Source organism: Neovison vison, chromosome X (assembly GCF_020171115.1).
Source record: "Neovison vison isolate M4711 chromosome X, ASM_NN_V1, whole genome shotgun sequence".
Lineage (NCBI taxonomy): Eukaryota > Metazoa > Chordata > Mammalia > Carnivora > Mustelidae > Neogale > Neogale vison.
Window position 1 is genome coordinate 93,272,464 of NC_058105.1, and position 21,838 is coordinate 93,294,301.

Here is a 21,838-nt window from a genome sequence, read left to right on the forward strand (position 1 = left end):
AGGTACACCCCACAGCTAGAAACCTACAGAAAAAAATGGAGTAAACCTTTCACCTTCTCGAGGAAGCGGGGTAACCCAGAAGTTAAATGCAAGGACTCTGGGGGCCTAGGGCTTAGGTTCAAATCCCCACCCCTTGTCCCTAACTGTGTAGCTTGGGTTATTACCTATTTCCCCAGAGGCTCCAGATCCTTGTTTATAAAGTGCAGTGAGGGCCCTGGGACTAACTCCTGGAAGGGTCAGTAAGTGTTAACTCCATTTTTACAAGTCAGTGGGTGGTGGTTTTTTTGTTTGTTTGTTTGTTTGTTTGTTTTGAAGAGATTTTATTTATTTTAGGGAGAGAGAGAGAACACGAGCAGGGGAGAAGCAGAGGGAGAGGGAAACAGTCTAGAAGACTCCACCTCAGAGTTTGTGCTGAGTGCCGAGCTGGTTGCTGGGCTTGATCCCAGGAAGTATCACAAAAATAGTAATTCATGTTTTCCCTCGGAGGTTTTATAACTGGAATTGAAGGACATGACCGTATTTAAAATTTCCCTCTTTTTCAGAAAAAAAAATTAAAGAGTTTTCTGCCCAAGGGCTGTGACCCCGCTTACTCAGTAACAAACACACACGTCTCAGGCAGTCTCAAAGTGAATAGTTCATCCTATTTGTTATGTCAAAGTAGTCACCAAAACCTACTGTTTTGTGAGAGAAAGGACAAAATCAGAATGTACCTTCAGGTAGGAATGACCTTTCAAATGTTAGTGATGTTACCATGGTCCCTGTTTAATGGTATCGTAAATGGCATGTTCTAGTTAATTTTCACATTGTGTCAGAAGGTTAAGCTCTTGACCTGGTGTTCGTCTTCTCTTCCGTAGGACGTTTCTTACTCTGGCCACAGCCTCCTCAACATTTATCAGAATTGCGCAATGAGGAAGGTATCCTGCTAGGTCCTTTTTAATTTGATTTGCTGTCCTGCCAGGGTGAATAACCACTCCCCTTTTGGTTTACAGCTCAAACATTTCCAATGATTCCTTGATGCTGAATTTGGAATTTTGACCTCATGCTTTGGAGTTGGAGCTACTTTTTTTTTTTTTAAGATTTTATTTATTTATTTGTCAGAGAGAGAGAGAGAGAATAAGCAGGCAGAGTGGCAGGCAGAGGTGGAGAGAGAGCAGGCTCCCTGCTAAGCAAGGAGCCTGATGTGGGACTCGATCCCAGGACCCTGGGATCATGACCTGAGCTGAAGGCAGTGGCTTAACTGACGGAGCCACCCAGGCGTCCCATGGAGCTACTTTTTTTATTCCTGTGATTCCAGTTGTGTTTCTGTCTTTAACTGTGTCTTTTTATAATTTTGTCTTTAATTCCATCTCACTGCTTTGGGTTGTTTTTTGGTTTTCTACATTAAAAACAGTGAGCTCTTGGGAAAAGCTTTTGTTGTTCAGCAGGGCCCTTTTTTTGTGTGTGATTTAAGATAAAGCAAAGAATTAATAAGCAAATAATTTAATAGCCAGAATATCCTCAAAAATGTTTTTGAGGGACGCCTGGGTGGCTCAGTTGGTTAAGCAGCTGCCTTTGGCTCAGGTCATGATCCCAGCGTCCTGGGATCGAGTCCCACATCGGGCTCCTTGCTCGGCAGGGAGCCTGCTTCTCCCTCTGCCTCTGCCTGCCTCTCTGTCTGCCTGTGCTCGCTCTCTCTCCCTCTCTCTCTGACAAATAAATAAAATCTTTAAAAAAAAGTTTTTAAAATTTTTTTTAAAGATTTCATTGATTTATTTGAGAGACAGAGAGAGCATGAGAGTGGGGTAAGGGGCAGAGGGAGAAGCAAACTCCCTGCTGAGCAGGGAGCATGGTGCAGGGCTTGATCCCAGGACTCTGGGATCATGACCTGAGTCGAAGGCAGACGCTTAACCAACTGAGCCATCCAGGAACGCCTCCCTCAAAAATTTTAAGAAGAAAGGCTATTGATGTAAATGAAAGATGAAATCACAGGGATGCCTCGGTGGTAGCTCAGTGAGTTGAGCATGACTCTTGATTCCGGCTCGGGTCATAATGCCAGGGTCCTGAGGTTGAGCCCCACTCAGCAGGGAGTCTGCTTGTCTCCCTCTCCCTCTGCCCCTCCCCTGCTTGCACATGCACACAGTCTATCTCTCTTAAATAAATAAATCTTAAAAAAAGAAGATTCTATCTCTCTCCCTTCTTCTTCTCCTCCCCTCCACTCAAGCATGAGGGCACATTCCCTATCCTTAAAAAACAAACAAACAAACAAACAAAAACAACAAAAAGGAAATCACAAAAAAAGGAAAAAAAAGAAAGACGAAATGACATTTTTTTCTTGGTGATTTATAGATTTAGGAATTTTTTTTTTGCGACATGGGAACATTTTTTAATAACACAGATTATAGAAATAGTACATATTTACTATGAACATCCATAAATTGCAGAAAAGGACAAAAAGAAAATGAAAATCACCCATAATTGATCCCCACCAGAAACACCACTGTTAACTAACGCCACCTATATATATGTTTTTTTCATGTCACCTATTGGATCTGTTTGTTTTTTAGTAAATAATAACACCACTGCTTAATCATGTCTTAACTGCTCTTTTCCCATAAGATCCTGGTTACTTTATTATATTTCTTCATAGGATTGTATTTATTTATGCAACTGTCCTATTGCTGAAGATTTACATTTCCAAACTTCTTTTGGAAACATCATTTTTGAAACTTCATTTCAAACAATGCTATTATGGACATCTTTATACCTAAACCATTGTGCGTAATTCTGATTATTTCTTTAGGAAGGTTCTAGAAATAAATGATGGGAATCCTTTGAGGGCCTTTAATAATTATTGCAAAATTGTCATTCCCAAGAAAATTTTACCAGTCTACTTTATGGTGGAATTGTAATAATGGACTTCTTAGTTACTTCAACAGGCAACCAACAATTCTCCCCATTCCAGCACAATACAGAGAAAACCTTCCCCAGTTCGTAGTTGTCACTTAATGAAGATGTAGGGACTAGAAAGTACAAATGTCTTCAGATTTGTAAAATTTCAGTAGTGGCAAGTAAATTTTACTCTCTGCAACTGTTTTTTGCAATGAGTACTTTATGCCCATCATTATTATGTTTTTTATAGTACTTCCAAGTTTTTTGGACACTATTTATCCCATGCATCTAGAAGTTTGTGCTTCAGTGCAGAAAAGGAAACAGCCCTGTAACAAATCATTTTCTATAATTTTCTATGATTATTTTTACCCATCTAGATAAGACATGGGTATAGCCTTTGTCCAGTTTTTTTTTTAAAGATTTTATTTATTTACTCATTTGACAGGTAGAGATCGCAAGTAGGCAGAGAGGCAGGCAGAGAGAGAGAGAGACAGGGAAGCAGGCTCCCCACTGAGCAGAGAGCCCGATGTGGGGCTCGATCCCAGGACCCCAAGATCATGACCTGAGCCGAAGGCAGCGGCCTAACCCACTGAGCCACCCAGGTGCCCCTGTCCAGTTTTTTATAAGAGGATCACACAGCTGTTTCGTGTTTTACATTTTAATGTCCTTTTTAGTTTGCCTTCCAATCTGTGCCAGATTTCAGTTTATTTGGAGGTCCTGTAAGATACAGTCAACTGTTTCAGAATAGCCCTTTCAGGCTATGCCAGTTAGTCAAAATCAAACAGGCCTTGTTAAGCACTGATGAGAAGTACAAAGGTGTACACACACACATGAGCTCCTCATTTCACCAAATGTGTTTTCCCATCCTATTGTTTCTGCCAGGGAGAAAAAGAAGTCAAATTTGCTCATTCCTTGATGAATTCATTTATTCAATAAATGCTTATCGAATGCCGTATTTACCAAGCATTGGGCTGGCGTGGGAATAGACAGATGGGTAATACAGGTTTCCATCTTTGAGGGGTACGCCGAGCAGAGGGAGACACATATAGCCCCACACAGGTGAATGCTCGGGGTGGGGGTGGTGGGTGCTGAGAAGGATAGGTTCATCTCCAGAGAGGAGAGGAGGATGAAAGCGTCACCTCAGGGCCTCAAAGAACCTGAACAAATATTTAGTGAGAGGATTTATTGGAGAGTTAATTGGCCAATTCAAATATTTTTCCTTAAAATATAGCTCTAAGTGGTTGAAATTTAAATCTGCACTCTAATATACACAGGCCATTGAAATTTCAGTTTCGCTCTTCTTGTTGTTGGCCCTAAAATGGCAGCGTGGTGGAGGCCATTTGGCTGCCTAAGCCCCCTTTAGGGCAGTTATTCCCCCACCTGCTGAGGAGGCTGGCCACCTGCTGGTTCACTGTGGAGTCCCTCTGTGGAAATTGCCCTTGACTGAGGGGAGCTGACTCACCCAAGAACATACCCCTTCCTTTGGGGGCACCCTGCAACAGATGCGGGGATACAGAGGCCTGGCCCCCTTGCCTCACTTCAGGACAACTCTGATGGGCCCTCTCAGCTCCGGAGCTCCCTATGGGATTGACTGAGGCCTACGTTGTGACTGCATCTCAGTTCAGCCCTCTGTCCTGCTCCCCTTGCTTCTTGACATCTATTGAACCCTGATAAAGCTCCTACGTGTAGATCTGCCTCAGAGGCTGCCGACTGTGGACCCTAACCTAGACAGACAAGAGCTGGACGTATTTTCATTCTGTCCATCACAAGGCTTTCTAACCATGAAGTTTGTGTCAGTTGGAGCAGAGGCCCAGGGAGAGTGCTGAGCCCCATCAGTTCTGGATCTTTTAGGTGCCCTGTGCCCCCAGAACAGGGTGGAGGGTGGAGGGTGACCTTTACGTTGGCCGCAACAAACTCCAGGGGATCTAATTCTCTTAACACTCTGGGCTGATTTAGAGCTGAGATTCATAACCTCTTATCTGGAATTGTTACAAACATAGTTCTCTTCCCTTATTGAAAACATCTGTGGCAGTGTAGCCAAGGGATAAATAAGGAACAAACAACCATAATCTGTGAGCACTAGACATACAAGGTCATGGACTGTCCATCTATCCCAGGCTACCATTTTGGGTCCAGCACAGATTCTGGGTTCTTTTTTTTTTTTTAAGATTTTATTTATTTATTTGACAGAAAGAGAGAGAGAGAGAGGGAACACAAGCAAGGGGAGTGGGAGAGGGAGAAGCAGGTGCCCTACTGAACAGGCAGCCCAATATGGGGCTCGATCCCAGGACCCTGGGATCATGACCTGAGCTGAAGGCAGACGCTTAATGACTAAGTCGCCCCGCCAGGCGCCCCTAGATTCTGGGTTCTTAGCAAAATAGTACTGTTGGTGCGTACCCCTCTTCTTTCCATAATCCTGCTACTGTTTTATGCAGCTTCCCACAGGATTTCTCACAGGGAACTGAAGATACTAAAAGTGGTTGTAAACATGGGCAACAGAATCCAAGATGGTTGAGGGAGAAAGTGAGGGAGCTGGTCGGTAGCGTTTGAATGGCGAGGTAAACAGGTTGGTGGGCTTTGGTCAAAGGACATTCGTTAATAGAGGGATCTGACAAATGAACTAGAAAAACAAATGAACTAGAAAGATCGTGATCGTGAAGGCGTGTGTTGAAGGATTTTGACAGGTAACCTTTTGACTATACTTCTTGGAAATAACTGCTGATAGCATTTAAATGAGTTATAATGTTTTGAGTTGGCATGTCCAAAGTTCTATCCTCTGTGCACTTGAACAGATGATTTAAGATGGAGAGAGAGAGAGAGAGATAAAGATCCTGTTCTTCCCATGCCCCACCAAGCCAAACTTTACAGAGCTAGAACGTATTACGATGATATTAACACTTTGAGGATTCTGTTCTCTGACTGAAAGACAAAACACCTTACTTATGGAGAGATCTATAAAAGGAAATGGTAGGCTAGTTTCTAATCCTGTGAGGGAGCCCCTTATATATATTGCTGTTTACCTCACATCCTGGCTGGTAGAAGGCCAAGCTCTTTCTGTGTGCCTGTTGTTAGCCTTTCATCTAGAAAACATGAATGAGTGCCTTCTACGTGCTAGGTGCCAGGAATGAACATCAAGAAAGAGTTCCAGCTTAAACACATGCACATACACAAGAAATGAGGTGAAATTACATTTCCTGTGCCTTTTCATTGTCGACTTGCGCATAAAAAAAAAAGTCCTTTTTAGATAAAGGATGCCTCCTGTGTACCTTTACAGAGCTCACCTTTGGGCCAAAGTCAGAATGGATGCTGAGATGACTCCGGTCTTGGTTTCTAGGTGCTGTGTCATCTGCTAATTTTTTTCAGGCTTATTCATAGGTGGTATGATCTTTTTGGCCTCCTGAGGGGTGAAATATCATACATGCCTTTTATTTCATCGGAAATCGGACTGCACGCAGCTGTGGTCAGAGTCTGAAAGGAAATCACATGGTCCTAGTTGATAAAACACAGAACATCCAAAGTACACTGCCTGTGATCTGCTTTTCTCCTCTTGTTCCTTTCTCTCTGTTATCGTGGAGAATGTGTCCAAGGGGAAAATGAGTTTTCTGTAGATAATTCAGTCTGCTGGTCCGCAATACTGAGCTTCCAGCAGACACGTCTGAGAAATGGGAAAAAGTACAAAGAGGTTAAGATGACTCTAAGGTGTGGCGGGGGAAGTAAAAACAGTTTGTGTGCAGAAGAAAAATCGTCTGGGACTTGGGCTTGCTTTATTCCTGGGTTTTAGTTGGCGAACAAAAACTCTGAAAACCTGGTGAAAATGACCATTTTTTTTCCTCCTCCCATGTTCTTTTAAAGGTGTGTTTCAGGAATCCTGCCTTTTAAATCTGGTTCCCTTCCTTCTGGATGAATTCCTTTGGAAGGAATTTGCGGGTTTCAAGATCGCTGGGGAATAAGTTTAAAACCAATCTTTAAAATTAAAAGCATTAGCGAATTTAAGCTTCCAGTGAAGATATATATGTGCGGGCTAAGATGTATGTATCCTTTTTCTTTGAAGACAGGGCTTGAAAAAAAAATGTGAGCACTTAGAATTTAAGCCTGTCCTCAGCCATGCGTTTTATATACAAACTCTTGGCATCAGTTTTAATATTTTTCAAATATAAGGAAAGCTATAGTGATGATGAGAAGGGACATCTGCAAATAACTTGCAAAAGTGGGATCTTATTCAATTGCTGCTAAAATAATTGCAGGTATGGGCGAAGAACAAACAAAAAACACAGATGCAAAGTGTAGTAATAATATTTGACCGGTATTTCTCAAGGTCCTTGGTTGCGTGTAATTCTTGTGCACATGAGGAAATCAATATTGGATTTTTTATTCTCAACAAATCCATGCTTCTTATAAGGTGATATGTGCAGTCCTTCGATCTGTGTAATTTTACATTAAGTGAAAGGTCGGAAAGAGATGAGGAAAGGAAACGTAGGTCGAGAGCTTCTATTTCTCTCACACTGTTATTTGTCTGGTTGGATATCATTCGCTACATCTTTGGTATCTGAGCTTTATGGTACAGAATAATTCAGGGTATTTGGCCCCTATAAACACTTATTCAACTAATAGTGTTTTCCAGAGTAGTGCCCACAGTCTAAGGCAAGATTTTTCAGCTTCTCGTGCTCTGTATTAACTGGACATTTGAAGATATCATTTATTTTCTTTTTTAAGAATTTATTTATTTATTTGAGAGAGAGAGAGAGAGGGAGAGAGACAGAGCACACAAGCAGGGGGAGAGGCAGAGGGAGAGGGAAAGCAGGCTCCCTGCTGAGCAAGGAGCCTGATACGGGGCTCGATCCTGTATCTTAAGTTTCTTTTCTTTTCTTTTCTTTTATTTATTTATTTGACAGACGGAGATCACAAGCAGGCAGAGAGGCAGGCAGAAGAGAGAGGCAGAGAGAGAGAGAAGGAAGCAGGCTCCCCGCCGAGCAGAGAGCCCGACTTGGGGATCGATCCCAGGACTCTGGGATCAGGACCTGAGCCGAAAGCAGCGGCCTAACCCACTGAGCCACCCAGGCTGTTCAGCCACATTAAGGACAGCCACACTGTTGTACAGCCATCACTGCCATCCCTTCCCAGAACTATTGTCATCACCCTAAACTGATGTCCTGTCCCCATTAAACATAGATTCCGCATTCCTTGCTCTTCTTAACCCCTGGCAGCCCTCATTCTGCTTTCTGCCCCCCGGCCTCCCGAATTGGACTACTTGGGGAACTTCATATGAATGGAATCATACAGTATTTGTCCTTTTACATCTGGCTCATTTCACTTAGCAAAATGTCTTCAGGGTGTATCTACCCAATCCATTCTTACACTAAAGGAAGAATAATTCAGTTTTAATGAGGAAAAAAAATTCAACTTTTAATATTTTTAAGCCACAAAAAGTGTTTATGGCCAGAAATGAGTCAAATTAAGTTGTTCAAAGACAAAGCTAATTCACCCCATCCTAACCCTCCTGAGGTGACTCTTACTAATATTTTGGCATATATCCTTCCAGACTGTTCTCCTGGCAGGGCAATCTTTCTAAAATATAAATCTCATGAGTTCCTCCTCTGGTTCAGACCCTTTAGTGGCTTCCAGGATTAAGTCCAGAATAATGGCTGTGGCGCAGACACCGGAGGCCTGACCCCCGCCTACCTCAGAGACCTCTTTGGCCACCAGTGTCTTGTCTTGGCTCTGCAACCACACTAGCCCACGTGTTGCAAATTCTCGAATAATCCACCTCAGGTTCCCCCCACCGGCCACTTTGGTGACTCTTGACCATCTTTCAGAACTTACTTTAAAACTCATTTTTGGTGACGCCTGGGTGGCTCCATCGGTTAAGCGTCTGCCTTTGACTCAGGTCACAATCCTGGGGTCCCGAGATGGAGCCCCCACATCAGTGTCCCTGCTCAGTGGGGTGTCTGCTTCTCCGTCTGCCCTCTCCCCTTCCCCGCACAACTCCGGTGCTCTCTCTCACTCTTTCTCAAATAAATAAAATCTTAAAAAAAAAACCAACCTCGTTTTTTTAAGATCTCCATATCTGACAACCTTGTGCAAACTACACTGGGCTCCCCAGTTCTACTCTCCCATGGCATCTGGTTTTACACCTTTCCTGTCTGTAAGGCCCGGGAGGGCAGGCACTCTGTCTCCCACACCACACTGGAAGGTGCTTCTACCTGATGGATTCACAGTCAGTATTAATTTGTTTATTGACTCTTTCCTTAAGAACTACATGAACAACTTTGGTTTTAAATTGCATTTGTATCTTTCTGTGTTACCCACCTCTTCTGAATTACTTCAGTACGATTTTTATGATGGTTGTCTACTCAACCCGTCATGCAAGTATTAAACCACCTCGTTGTAGGAAATTATCTTTTTCATGAAGGGGGTGTCCTTACTTGCCCTGAGTTTTCGTGTCTCGTTTTCGACATCCGGGTCCTCAGCACTTATCTGAAAGCAGCTAGTTCTCGAATCTACCATGCTTTAGCACATAGTTCCTTATCTGCGCTGCCCACATGCCCAGAACACTGAAAACTGAAACTGTTCTCTCGAGCTTTCAGCAAAACCTGGCCAGAACTGATGTGTTGTGTTTGCTTTTAGTCATATGTTTGACTGCGGACATAATCGGGTGATTTCAAAGCAGTTGTCCCAGCTGTCACTAGGACTTTCCCATAATATATATCTCTGTACTGGGTTGTCTCTCTAAAATCGGAAAATAATTGAAGTTCTGAAATGACTTTGTTTCCAAGGGTTTCAGATCAGGGAAGCCTTTTTTAAGGAATACATTTTTTTTTTAAAGATTTTATTTATTTATTTGACAGAGAGAGATCACAAGCAGGCAGAGAGGCAGGCAGAGAGAGAGGAGGAAGCAGGCTCCCTGCCGAGCAGAGAGCCCGATGCGGTCCTCGATCCCAGGACCCTGAGATCATGACCCGAGCCGAAGGCAGCGGCTTAACCCACTGAGCCACCCAGGTGCCCTCAGGGAAGCCTTTTTAAAATAGAAAGCATAAGGGTGGCATGCAGTCAAAACTGGAATACTGAAAATGAGGCGGCCATATACTGTTATGTTCATCATGAAGTTTTTGTTAGCTGGTTGGCAGGTTGTTGGTAATGCATGTGGCTCATTGTTCTCGGAAAAGAGACTGTTCTCTGACTATTCTCACTGAACTTTCAGCAAAAAGTTAATGCCTGGGAGTGCCAATAAATTTTCCCAGTTTTAAGCTTTTGGTACTTTTATGGCAACGTTTCCATGGTGTCTGCTTTTCTGCCCCTCTGAGTAGGGCCATCATGTAAACTGAACCCCAGGGATGCCTGGATGTTTCAGTCGGTTAAGCATCTGTCTTCGGCTCAGGTCACGATCTCAGGGTCCTGAGATCAAGTCCTGCATCTGGCTCCTTGCTTAGAAGGGAGTCTGCTTCTCCCTCTCCCTCTACCCCCCTGCTCATGCTCACTCACTCTTTCTCTCTCAAATAAATAAATAAAATCTTAAAAGAAATAAACTGAATCACAGAGAAAAAACTCCCTGTTTAAGATGGGCCACAGTTATTATGGCAATTTAGGGAGAAATTGGCATTATTTGTGAACACTTTTAGTCAACAAGATCTAAATTCTAAAGCCATCTCTCTGTGTTGGCTAAACATAACTGCAGAAATCTTCTTTTAATGACTTGACCAATTATCTTTTCAAAGCTTTCTAGTGGGGCAAGGTATGAATATTAGTTGAGAAGGGAAGTGTGAGGTGGCCCGTGAGCCTGGAGTTACGGATCAGGATGCCAAATTCAATCCCTTAATTGTTGAACAATAATTACATTGCATTCATCAGTTTAGAAAGCACAATATAAATAATGTTATTAACTTCCAAATTTCACGGAACAATTTAATAAAGATGTATTGGTGGTGTTGAAAGAAAAAGCAATTAAGGGAAACAGCTCCCAAGTCTTGAAAAAATAATGTACATCCTTCTCTCCCTTCCCCAATCTGATCACTCGGTTGTAATTGAAGTAAATTATATAAATAGCATGTAGTTCATTTTATTTTTATTTGGTTTGATATACAGTTGACCTTGCGAAAACAATTCTATCAATGGGCCTGCATAGAATTTTTTTTCTGAAATCCAGAGCGTTAGAGGCAATATGAAGGAAGATAGATGTGATTTATAGACAGTTTAGGCAATTGTGTGAGTCTGCTTTATTTTAGGTCTCTAAGAAGTATAAATTTATAACAAAAGTAAATCATTTATGCAGCGAATCCTGGAAATAGTCTAGTAAATAAAACTACTTGCATGAGTTCATGACTAAATAAGTTATTTTTTATACTACTTCTGGATGAATTGTCTGGATGAGTAATTTCATTTTTTAAGTCCTAGCACCCAAAGCAACCTCTCTCAGGACACCTGGGTGGCTCAGTCGGTTAAGTGTCCAACTCTTGATTTCAGCTCAGATCTTGATCTCATGGTCAGGCATTCAAGCCCCACACTGGGCTCCACACTGGGCATGGAACCTACTTAAAACAAAACAAAACAAAACAAAACAAAACAACTGCTCTTAGTAGTTTGGTGTATTTTCTTCCAGCCTTTTTTTGTGCATTTGTTTTCTCTATGTGTGTGTGTGCGCACACCTGTGCCACACATTTATATTGATTGTCATATTACAGACACAATTTTATATCTCACCTGATATAAAAACACAAGCATTTTTCACAATATTGCAGTCTTTCTGAACATAATTTAATTAATATCGAATAGGTGTGTCATAGCTTACTTAACCAATATGAGATTATTGGACATTACATATTACATGTGAGTTATTATAAATGACATGGTACTAAAAATCTGTGGAATAATAATTTTTCTATGTGTGGTATTATTTCTTAGAATTGAATCATGGAGTAACAGTTTCTGATTTAAAGAAATGGGCAGTTTCAGGCTTTTGCCAAATTGTTTTTCTCAACTGTTTTACTAATGATTATTTCAGCCAGAATTTCCCCATCACATTGTTGGTGGCATTTAATATCATAGCCTTCTTTTTTTTCAGTCTTGCAAACTGAGAGCAAAAATGGTATTTCTCAGTGTTTTAAACTGAGAGCTGAAAATGGTTGTTTTTCTTTTTTAATTACTAGTCAAGTTGAAAATTCTTCCTAGGTCTATTATTCAATTATATTTTCTGGAAGGGCTATCTTTAGTTCAAAGTTTTTTAAAGATTTTATTTATTTATTTGTTTATTTGACAGAGAGAGAGAGAGAGAGAACGAGTGCACAAGCAGGGGGAGCAGCAGAGGCGGAGGCAAAAGCAGGCTTCCCAGTGAGCAGGGAGCCCAAGGTGGGGTTGATCCCAGGATCCTGGGATCATGAGCTGAGCCGAAGACAGGTTTTTTCTCAAGATTTTATTTATTTATTTGACAGATAGAGATCACAAGTAGGCAGAGAGGCAGGCAGAGAGAGAGAGAGGGAAGCAGGCTCCCCGCTGAGCAGAGAGCCCGAAGTGGGGCTCGATCTCAAGACCCCGAGATCATGAACTGAGCTGAAGGCAGAGGCCTTAACCCACTGAGCAACCCAGGTGCCCCTCGAAGACAGATGCTTAACACACTGAGTCACCCAACCATTCCCAGTTCAGTTTTTTCTTGACTTGTGGTTACAATATGGGGTGGAATCCATTCTTCTTCTTTTTTTTTTTTTTAAAGATTTTATTTATTTATTTGAGAGAGAGAGACAGTGAGAGAGAGCATGAGCGAGGAGAAGGTCAGAGAGCGAAGCAGACTCCCCATGGAGCTGGGAGCCCGATGTGGGACTCGATCCCGGGACTCCAGGATCACGCCCTGAGCCGAAGGCAGTCGTCCAACCAACTGCGCCACCCAGGCGTCCCTCCATTCTTCTTTTTGAGTGAGCTGGTGTTTCTGTATCTGAACGGATAGGCAACTAATACTAGAGACATTTTAGCCAAGAGGTTGAAGTGCTCATGATGCCCTTGTAATGCATGTAGTCCTCTGTGAGCCCCTCAACCCCTTTTAGTGCAGAGATCTCACACCCAGGGCTACGGCCATTAGCACATGGTGATTCTGATATTGTAATTAAAATGGCCTAATCCAATAAGGAAACTTTCTTGAACATGCTTTCCTTGTGGTATTATTCTATGTAGAGTTTGTGTGGTGATTCAACAACTTTTAAAAAACTCTGGGGGAGGTCGTTGGTTTCAAAACTCACCTGTACTAAGGTCACATGCAAATCTCTGTACACTTTTGGCCACATCAACATACAGGAAGATAAATAAACACTGGCATTGTGTTTGGGTTCATTAGGAGAGACAGAAGGAATTGGTGTGGGGGGTGGATCATGGGCCTTGTAAGACGCAGAACTAAGAATGAATGTGGAAACACTGTCACAAAGATCAATACAGAGGAAAGGAACCCCGGAAGCTAGGACTCATGGAATCAAACAGAAATTCAGAGGAAAGAAAAGGTACAGAAAAGCATGACATGACAGCATAGCTTTCCAGATTTAAAATCTGCTACTAAAGGCTTTTATTTATTTGAAAGAGAGCAAGAGACAGAGAGAGTGAGAGAGCACGAGCAGGGAGGAGAGGGAGAAGCAGACTCTATGCTGAGCAGGGAGCCCAACTCAGGGCTCAATCCCAAGACGCTGGGATTGTGACCTGAGCTGGAGGCAGAGGCTTAGCCAACCGAGTCACCTAAGCATCCCTGTGCCACATCAGTTTTTGTGTAGAAATGCGTTCTGATGAAGCCACTGGAGTAAGTCCTTTGTGAAATGAGCCCTTCTTCATCCTTCGCCAATGAGCTCATTGACTTGTCTGAGTTCTTTCCCACCAGTAACCATTATTTCTTGAGGAGACCTACATGCAAGGGGTTCTCCCAGGTGCTGGGGATAAAACAGGAAACAATAGAAGTAAGATCCCCATCCTCACAGAGGTTATAATCCAATGAAGAAGGTCACACAATAATAGCAATGACTCAATCAAATAAATACTACCTACTTACATACATAATACATACATAATACATACCTACCCACATACATACATACAAAGTACCAGCAGGGGTAAGTAGTCCATGAAAAATAAGAGGGAGTGAAGGAGCAGAGTCAAGGAATGCCTCTGCCTTAGAGGTCAGGTAGAAGCCGAGACACGAGATGTTGAACATGTAAATATCTGGGGGAAGAATATTACAGGAGATGGGAACATCGGTGCAAAACCCCTATGTTAGGAACAAGTCTGACATGTTCAAAAAGTGGAAAGAAAATCAATATGGCTGGAGTGGCATGAGCAAAGGGTAGTACGACAAGATAGGTAGGCGGGGATGAGGTCCTCCAGGGTCTTGTAAGTAAAGTAATGCCAGGATCACCTCTTTGCAATATAAATCACTGGCAGTTTTGAAACAGGGAGGTGTCATGAATTTGATGTTGTTTTAAAAGATATTCTGTGGTTTGTAAATTGGGAAATCAGAGAAGTAGGAGTGGAAGCAGTTGCAAGGTTATCACAGTAGTCCAGAGGAGAAATGACATCATCTTACACCAAGGCGGTAGTAGGAGAGGTGCTAAGAAACAGTTGTATTCAGGTAGAATTGACCAGTGGGTGATCAGAGGGTGTGATGGTCAGGTAAAGAAAGATACGAGCCCGGTTCTTGAATTTGGGGCCCGAACAACTGAGGGCATTGTGGTACCATTACTGAAATGGAAAAGACTGGAAAAGAACCAGTTTGGGGGAGGGGACTTGAGCTCTGTTTGAGCTATGTTAAGTCTGAGATGATTACAAAATAGCTGAAGGCACTATGAAGTAGGAAATTTATATATCAAGCTTGATGGTTCAAGGGAGATGGTTAAGTGAGATCACCCGGGAATGCTTTTTTTTTTTTTAAAAGATGTTATTTATTTATTTGAGAGAGACAGAGATAGTAAGAAAGAGCGAGAGAGCATGAAAAGGGAGGAGAGGGAGAAGCAGACTCCCTGCTGAGCAAGAAGCCTGATGCGGGACTCGATCCAAGGATCTGGGGCTCAAGACCTGAGCCAAAGGCAGACGCTTAATCCACTGAGCCCCCTAGGTTTCCCTACCTAGCTATGTTAAAAAAAAAAAAAAAGATATCCAAGAACTGAGTTCTGGTGCTCTTCCAGCATTTAGAGGCTGAAAAGAGAAGGATCCAGCAAAAAGATCTGAACAGGAGTAATGAGTCAGAGAGAAAGAAACTCAAGGAAGTGTGTGGCCCGGATGCAAAGTGAAGACAGTGGGTCAAGAAGGATGAGATCAGAAGCTATAAAGAGAACCGGTGATTTGAGGACAGAGACTTGACCGATTGGATTTGGAAATATGAAAATCAGTGGTGGCCTTGACAAGAGCAGTCTAGGAGGAATGGTAGGGATGAGGGCCTGACCAGAGTCAGGTGCGTAAATAGAGACAATGCAAAGAACTCTTTGCAGAAGTGCAGAGGGGAGGGGCTATAGGCAAAAGGAAATGTTGGGTCACAGGTATTTTGAAGACGGGAGATGCCAGAGCAGGTTTGTGCCCTAATGACTGTGATCCAGGCTAGAGGGAGTGGGAGAAGTACAGGAGCAGCGGACCAAACCCAGGAGGGGACAGGATCCAGAGTGGGGGAGGGTAGGCTCCCTTAAAGAAGCTGCTCATTTAAGGCATAAGAGGTAAAGTAGCGCAGAGAGACACAGGCGAAAGTGTCTGCGCGCATTTATTGTGAAAAGATGAACGAGTTCAATACAAAATGAAACAGAGTCATCAGCTACAAAGGGCTGGAGTGGGTGGTGCCATGTAGGGAGTTAAAGAAAAGGTATGAAATAGCCATTTTGGACAGTGGGAAAGTGTACCCTGAAGTTCAAAGGCATCATTCATTGAGTTACACGAAGCGATCTGTCAGATCATTCATCGAATTGCAAGAAGGGATCTGTCAAATACAGCGGTCTTAATATTAGCCAAGAGATGTTCAAATATTATTTCTGGTGATGATTAATCAAAAGATACTGCTTAGATTGCACTAGGTGCGCGATAAAAATGTTATCAACAGAGAAAGAAAAATCGCTTTCCCTCCTCTCTGCTGCGGTCCGTGCACATTCATCCAGCTCCTGATATAATTTATCCAGTTGCTTTGTTACAGGTTGAAAAGAAGGTAGTTTAAGACCGGGTCATTTTGTGTGTGTGTGCTGCACAGTTTGAAGAAATATTAAAACCTAGGAGGTTATGCTAATATTGTAAGACATGGTTTATAGATAAATCATCTTTACTGAATCAGAAGTTGATGAGATGTTATAAAAAGCCTTCAGGGCCAGTCAGTGTTTGTAGGGCGATGGAAGGGAAGGAGAAATAGAGGCATAACCAGTTTCCAAGCCCAGCCTGCCTATCACCCCATAGCAACAGCAGGCCAAGGATATGCAAGTAATTTTGCCCACACCGTCTTTGCATCAACTCCTCCTGCAAGGTATCATCCTGTTTTGGAACCTGAAATTAGGAGGAATTCAGAAGTTCATTGCCCAAGACTACAATGTCTCAGAGACCAAGGGCTGGGGCTTAATTCTTCCAATTTCAAAGCCAAGTACTTCCCAAAGATGCTGGACTCATTGATTTCCTGAACAGACATTGTTGGGTATTTACCATGCAACAGGCGATGGGCTGAATACCTTACATATTTTGCCTTAATTTCTTTTCACAACTACTCAGTGAGGTAGGGGATAAATATTTTTATACCTTTTTACAGAGGAAGTTGAGGTTTGAAGAAGGGGATAAATTTGATCATCTTACTAATAGCAGATGCAGAATATGAGAGATGTTTAATTTTGCAGAAAGAGTAACATTTCCTTTTTTGAGGGTAATATGAAGCAATTTAACATAAGGAATTAAGGCAATTGGATTAGAAGGTGTTGGGGCGCACCCCTCAACATGGAATCTGGCTAAAAGTGCCTGAATTTGTTTTTGATTTGGGGTAGCTGAGCAGATGTCCTAAAATGAATGGGAAACTGGATCCCAGTTACAGACACCCCTGAAATAATTCTCCCAAAAAGCAACAGATATTTTGTTTTTCTGTAAATCTTTGCACCAGTGTTAATTTTTATGTGGCGGGTGCTCTTCTCATAGTGACTCTGACAATTGAATGCAGGATTTCTCACCGAGATTTAGACTGTAATTTTCCCTGAAAAGGATTGAATCTAATCGACATGTAAGTAATTTCATCTGCGTTCCTTCTGAGGCCTTATCTTCACAAACACTGCCAGCTTATTTTGGCTTTCTGTTAAGACTTTCATCAGGCCACAAGCTGGGTTTTGGCCGGACCTGAAGAGCTTTCAACCTATCTCTGATCTGTTGCTTTGCTGTAACAGAAAAAGCCTCTGGAATGGCGTCGATGGGATAAAGGGCCAGGAAAACTCAAGGATGAAGCCCTGGTTTTAGAGCTGACTCCTAGGTAGATGACTGGACCCAAGTTATAAGCCAGAAAAAAACCCTGGGAAAATGGGTAGATTTTGATCATTCATTAGTTTCAGGCTTGTCAATTATCCTTACATTGTAAATATGAGGAAAGCTAGGAATCTTCTTAGTGGCTTGTTGAAGAGCCCTGCTTTGGAACAGGGAGGGCCACCATCTTTGAAGCCATGCAAAGAGCTGAAGTACCAGTGAGGACCCAGGAAAATGGTGCCATCTGCTGAAACCACATCCTTGTTAATGAGGCGAGGCCCAGAAAGTAGCTTATAGCGAGGTCCTGAGCTGGTAGCCCTCAAGCCGAGTCTTCCACAGTTTGGGATGGCTTTCCAGTGTTTTAAAATTTGAGTTTTTTGCAGATTTTCACATAGATTTTTTTTCACATAGATTTTTATTTATTTATTTGAGGGAGAGCCAGATTTTTAAATTTTTATACATTTTTACTCGAGATTTTTTTAAAAAAAATTTATAGTTTTTTTTATTTACAGATTTTTATTTATTTGAGAGAGAGAGAGAGAGAGAGAGAGCGCCAGAGAGAGCATATGTATGTCAGAGAGAGAGAGAGAAAGAGAGAACGAGTGGGGGGAGCAGAGGGAGAGGTAGAAACAGAAGCAAACTCTCCCCTGAGCAGGAAGCAGAGGAAGAGGTAGAAACCGAAGCAAACTCTCCCCTGAGCAGGAAACTCTCTCCATCCCAGGACCCCGGGATCAGGACTTGAGCCGAAGGCAGATTTTTAACTGACTGAGCCACCCAGGTTCCCTTAAAATTTGATTTAAGTACTTTGATTCAACACACACAGTCTTTATCTCTCCACAACCCTTGGCCCTGTCTCTTATGTTACATCTTCCCACTCACACTTTGCCTACTCTGCCCTCTTCCCCCACTGCTTTTATATTTTCAATCCTTGACTTGGAATGAAAAGAAAAGGCAGGATCTTGCCAGAACCTCGGTATCCATAACTGAGAAGCCCAGGCAATGTAACTTCCAGGGGATAGCACTTGGGAGGTGTGAGGTAGAAGTAGTTTACCAGAGCATCTGGGAATGTGAAAGAAAATTCTCTGTAGCCACATCAGCAAGTACTTTTTCTTACTCAGGAAGGCAGAGGCCAGAGTGATACAGGACATGTTTTGGGAAAGTGCTTTTGGGCTGTTAGCTTTGCCTGGAGTTCAGTTTTATGTTGAGATAGTCACAGAATGGGCAGCCTGTTTTAAGATGCTGGCAGGAACTTTCTGATGGGGGGGATGCTGGTCGTAGGGGAAAGGCTCTGGATCCAATGCTTTCTATTTTAAAGGAAAAAACCCTCCACATAATTAAAATTTTAGTAAAATGAGACAAATAAGAGAAAATAGAGTGAAAGGACATAAAAGCTTGATGGAAAAGCTGCTATCATTGAATTTTTGAAACACCAGGATTTCAACAGGGTCTTTTATCAAAATTAAAATAGTTGAATTTTTTAAAGGATTTAAAGTACATTAAAAAATATCCTGTAGGGGTTTTTCTTTCCTCTTCTCCCTTCCCCTCCCCTTTCCTCTCCTCTTCCTTTTTTTTTTTTTTTTTTTTTTGAGGGCAAATTCCTGAACCCTAGGTGAGATTACCTACTCTTCCTGGTGATGGAAGATGTATTTTGTCTCCTCAGTTGTAGGCTGCTGCCAGAGAAGCCGACCTTGGGCTGATAAAGCAGGAAGGGTTAGCTTCAAGGCTAAAATGTGAAAACAGCTTCTAAGAAAACACGCCTTTGCCCTTTGCCCTTATTCCTTCCCACCGGCACCGATCAGCTCACACTCCCCACAGGACACCTACCTTAATGGTGCATGCCAGGAGAGCCATACCTTTTCGTTTTTCTCTATTACTCCCTGCTTACCGGTTTGGAATTCCAGATACAAGGACCGTTTGAGTTGAGTCCATTACAAAACAAAACAAAGAATGAGGACAGTAGCTGCGTGCTGTCTCCCTATTTTGGCAAGAAGAGTGACATGCAATTCCCAGTGACGGGCAGCTTGTGCCCCTCTTAGCTCTGTGTCCGCCTGGAACCCTAGCCTCACACTCCTGGTCACGTGTGCTGTGCAGGTCCAGTATGCATGGTCACGTGCGAAAATGCCGGATGCCGAGCACACATCTGCGTGCTCCGGTGTGGGTCTAGGTTTACACACTCTCAGGATACGACTTACAGTCTTTTTTTTTTCTTAAAGATTTTATTTATTTATTTGACAGAGAGAGATTACAAGTAGGCAGAGAGGCAGGCAGAGAGAGAGAGGAGGAAGCAGGCTCCCTACCGAGCAGAGAGCCCGATGCGGGACTCGATCCCAGGACCCTGAGATCATGACCTGAGCCGAAGGCAGCGGCTTAACCCACTGAGCCACCCAGGCGCCCCCGACTTACAGTCTTAACATGAGTTTTCCAGGTTGAAGTTAAAACAAAACAAAACAAAACCAAGAATAGGCACCTGGTGGCTCAGTGGGTTAGGCCTCTGCCTTCGGCTCAGGTCATGATCTCAGAGTCCTGGGATCGAGCCCCACCTCTGGCTCCCTGCTCAGCCGGGAGCCTGCTTCTTGCTCTGCCTGCCATTCCCCTGGCTTGTGCTCACTGTCGAATAAATAAATGAAATCTAAAACAAACCAACAACCCAGAACTTACTTGGCCTGTGACATTGAGGTCAATGTTTTAATGCTAGAACTGCTTTCTCCACCCCTCTGACTTCTGTTTGAAAGGGGTTGTAAAGACCTAAAAGGACACAGTTTCCCCCACACTCATTTCTGAATGGCCCATTTCTGGTTAAGTTCACACTCTTGGCTTGCCGCCATGTTTCCATCCCTCCTGGTCTGAGGGCCCAGAGACCAGGAGCACGTGATCGGGCAGGCGAAACTTCTCGTATCTGAGCCGTGGGCCATGGCTCTTCCTTGGCTCCGAGAAAAGCAATGAGATTCTGAAGGCAGAATTTTTCTCAGGAAGTTGAATCGTTTCATAAATGGCGTCGACCATCATTTAATTTTTGAGTAGAGTTTAATGACAGATTTAACATTTGGCATTCTAAAAATACTACGGAATTTGTATGAAGCGCAGAAATTGTTTAACCTTGGCAAAGCGAATTTCTTAACTCCTATCTCAGGAAGTTCCATTCATCGCCTCGGTTCTAGGTGATTGACACACCCGGATTATTATTTACTGCTCTGTGTTGAATGCGGCAAGGCCTGTTTTTTATTTTGCTGCTTACAGCTTAAAGGCTGAAACTCAGATCCTTAAGCTCTGTTACCAGGAGACTCACCCAGGGGCTGGTGCCCCATTTCCCAGGTCCTGAAATAGAGCGGCTGGCCAGCTTCCCTCCCTCTCCACCTAACCCCTGCCAAAACCCCAGGGCTCCTCAGCACGTAAGAAATGCCAGCCTGGCATGGCCATCTAGAGCTTTTATTGCCATGGTATCCCAAAGTAAGTTCAATGAGCAGTGATGTTACCTTAATATGGAAAAGAAAATTTCCTGTGTGTATTAGTTTGCTAATGCTGCTGTTACAAAGAACCACACACTGGGTGGCTTAAGACAACAGAAGGGTATTGCCTGCAAGTGAGAACCCAAAAATCAAAAAGTGTCAGCAGGGTTGTTCCTTCTGAGCCCTAGGAGGGATAATCTGCTCCATGTCTTTCTCCTAGCTTCTGATTGTTTATTGTGATCTGTGACAGTTTGCTGACCAGAAGTTTCACCTTGACCTCTAGCTTCATCCTCTCATGGTCTTCACTGTATGTGCTTGCCTGTCACCAATTTTCCCTTTTTATAAGGACGCCAGTCATACTGGATTAGGTCTTACCCAAATGACCTCATTATAACTCAACGATCTCTGTAACAACCCCATCTCCAAATGAGTTCCCATTCTGAGAAGTTCTGGGTGTTAAGACTTCAACATATGGATTTCGAGAAGGCGCAGTTCAACCCCTAACACCATACTGCCCCCAGATTCCCTCATCCCATTGTCCTTTGTCTAACTTACAAGACCTGAAAGGTGGCAGCCCACTTTCCCTCTTCTCCAAGACTCTAGCTGCAACCCTGCCCCCAGGCCTTCCAGATTCCTGGATTTCCCTTCTCTTTTTGGCCTGCTTTCACCTGGATGATCCTTCTGCACTGCATGTCCTAAGAGAAGAAGGAGGAGGGAAACTTCTATTTCCTATCTTGGTAGGATACTGTCTTTTTCCTTCTCTATTCCACCATTTTCCACTTTCCTATAACTTGGTTGAACCAAGTACATGCCCACCCTCCCCAAGAAGCTCCCTTTCCAAATACATTGTAGTCACCATCTTCCCACCCCACGTTGGTGTCTCTCCTGCTAAACCTTGCCCTCTTCTAGAAGCAAGTCCTACTTAGACATCAGCTCCTTGAAAACATGCAGCCCAAGGACAATGGTGTAGTTGAGAATATTTGATTTTTTGAGGGAAGAAGGGAGGAGCTTTATTTATTTTTTTATTTTGTTGTTTTTGAGAGGAGGATTTTCTGACAGACCTACCACCAATTGTAGCCACACTGACCAAGTGGACTAGTGGCTTT

At 43.0% G+C, this 21,838-nt stretch overlaps 1 protein-coding gene across 1 annotated transcript in view; it reads left to right on the forward strand.

The window, feature by feature from the left end:
* The window catches only part of MAOB (monoamine oxidase B), a 105,025-nt gene that overhangs the window by 7,605 nt on the left and 75,582 nt on the right, over positions 1–21,838 (forward strand). The gene's annotated exons all lie outside the window — the stretch shown is intronic.